This window comes from Schistocerca gregaria, unplaced genomic scaffold, assembly GCF_023897955.1.
Source record: "Schistocerca gregaria isolate iqSchGreg1 unplaced genomic scaffold, iqSchGreg1.2 ptg000685l, whole genome shotgun sequence".
Lineage (NCBI taxonomy): Eukaryota > Metazoa > Arthropoda > Insecta > Orthoptera > Acrididae > Schistocerca > Schistocerca gregaria.
Window position 1 is genome coordinate 22501 of NW_026062065.1, and position 2500 is coordinate 25000.

At 57.0% G+C, this 2500-nt stretch overlaps 1 non-coding gene across 1 annotated transcript in view; it reads right to left on the reverse strand.

Annotated features, from left to right (window-relative positions):
• LOC126319009 (small subunit ribosomal RNA) overlaps positions 1-583 on the reverse strand; it is a 1893-nt gene extending 1310 nt beyond the window's left edge. Inside the window, exon 1 of the ribosomal RNA XR_007557700.1 lies at positions 1-583. This exon is cut by the window's left edge and continues 1310 nt beyond it. This is a non-coding gene — a ribosomal RNA (small subunit ribosomal RNA).
• Positions 584-2500: the final 1917 nt, after the last annotated feature.

Genomic DNA, 2500 nt, shown 5'->3' on the forward strand with positions numbered 1-2500 from the left:
CACCAGACTTGCCCTCCAATAGATACTCGTTAAAGGATTTAAAGTGTACTCATTCCGATTACGGGGCCTCGGATGAGTCCCGTATCGTTATTTTTCGTCACTACCTCCCCGTGCCGGGAGTGGGTAATTTGCGCGCCTGCTGCCTTCCTTGGATGTGGTAGCCGTTTCTCAGGCTCCCTCTCCGGAATCGAACCCTGATTCCCCGTTACCCGTTACAACCATGGTAGGCGCAGAACCTACCATCGACAGTTGATAAGGCAGACATTTGAAAGATGCGTCGCCGGTACGAGGACCGTGCGATCAGCCCAAAGTTATTCAGAGTCACCAAGGCAAACGGACCAGACGAGCCAATCCGATTGGTTTTGATCTAATAAAAGCGTCCCTTCCATCTCTGGTCGGGACTCTGTTTGCATGTATTAGCTCTAGAATTACCACAGTTATCCAAGTAACGTGGGTACGATCTAAGGAACCATAACTGATTTAATGAGCCATTCGCGGTTTCACCTTAATGCGGCTTGTACTGAGACATGCATGGCTTAATCTTTGAGACAAGCATATGACTACTGGCAGGATCAACCAGGGAGCTGCGTCAACGAGAGCTGAGCAGCCGGCCGCCCGGGAGTGTGTCCCGAGGGCCCGCGCGAACACGCAAGCGTCCGCTCAATTATTCTGCAAACAGGAGGAGGCTGAGCTCCCCTGCACGATACACCTCGAAACCCTCTCAGGTCCCGGCGGCGCGCAGCGCCGTCCTAAGTACTTGGTCGGGTTCGAGAGAGGCGCAATCGCCCGGAGATGGGCGAGTAGACGCTTTCAGTGCGAACACCCGTGCTCCCAACTGAGCTTGCCGCTGCCGACAGAGGCCCGGGAGCGTGCTGTCGTGGCATTGCCGGAGGGAAACAACACGCGCCACCTACGGTGACCGGCAGCTCCAACGCCAGCGCCACAGAAGGGCAAAGCCCCACTTGGGTGCAGAAGCGAACTCTCCCAGCACAGCGCACGCGCCAACACGTCCGCAGAGCTGCGATACAAACCACCTGCGAGAACCGCTGGGGGCGACCGAGCAGCAGACGGCGTCGCGACGCCGAGTGCCGGGCGGCGGCGCATCCTCAACGCACACAGTCCGCAATCGGACCAGCACACTGCAGATGTCCACCGCGCTTCGCACCGGGCTCGGCAGAACCCACTTTGGCCGCCTGGCGCCGCGCGCAGGGTGCGCCGGCGCATAGCTGGGACGCCAGCCGGGCCCGTCGGCCGGCGCTCCTGCCACTGGGCGCCCCCCACCAGCCGGCTGTAGTGCGTGCGCTCACGCAGCGCGCGGCCAGCACGCCGGGCGGCCCCCCCTCACCGGCCGGGGACTGTCCCGCCAAGCCACAGCCTCGTATCGCTTCATACCCACATGGCCAACTCAGGTTCGGGGGCATGGCGGGTACCGCCGAAACAACCGGTTCATAGATGTACCGATCGTCGCTATCACCGATGCACCTGCAGCGCGAACAACCGCTCAACAACTGATTTCCAGTTCATTTGCGGATCTTTGGCAGCAAACGTATACGTCAATCTACATTTGCGAAATCTACGATTCTGGCATGCCTGCATGTTATGTGTCACGACACGCTACATCAGCCCACATACACACTGCGGCATGTACACGAGAGAACACGTGGAAGATGGTCCGCGCACGTGTGCAATGTCCCTTGCGCGGTCGACTGTCAACCGGCCTCTGTAGCATGTCGCAGATGTGGAACGCGGTCCACCGTGCTATCATGTTGTGTGGGGCAATACGATTAAATAGGAAAACCCTCGTCGCTACATCAACAGACGGCTCACGCTGATTCCCGGCAGAGGGAGGAGGGGGGGGGGGGCCAACATGCAATACTTTCGTCCGTACCTACCTACCACATGTCTGTACGGCGTACAACAGTGCAATCTCGCTGTAATGGGGAGACGAGACAAGTAGCATCGTGCACAACATATGGCCCTTATGATTCGCCATTGTAGGGCGCAGCCGGTGTACGGTCAAGCATGTGCCACATTATGTCACTCAGTACGTAACGACGGATGATCAGTGTGGGTTACGCGTACATCAGCGGACAGTCCACACAGGCCGTACCACAACGTACACTGACTGCATCGACAACCGAATGCAACTGAACAGCTGCAAGGCTCATTTCACAAACAAACGCCTGACCGACCAGCTTGGAAGGGCAGGAGGGGAGGGCGATATTCGTTCTGTAGCGGTACACCCTTCCAGTGGTTAGCGGGACTGTGTAGAAAGTACGCAACACTCGAAAGACCTTTATGTGAGGGTACGCACCATGGCATCAAGAAATACACATGACACCAGAGGATCCAAGCAGTGAACTATGTTCAGAGGGTTGCTGTTAGGCAAAGCTACATTCCTGTGACGTTACATGTGACAGTTAAGGTGCAGTGTAAGTTAGGTTAAGGTGCAGCGTAAGTTAGGTTAAGGTGCAGCGTAAGTTAGGTTAAGGTGCAGCGT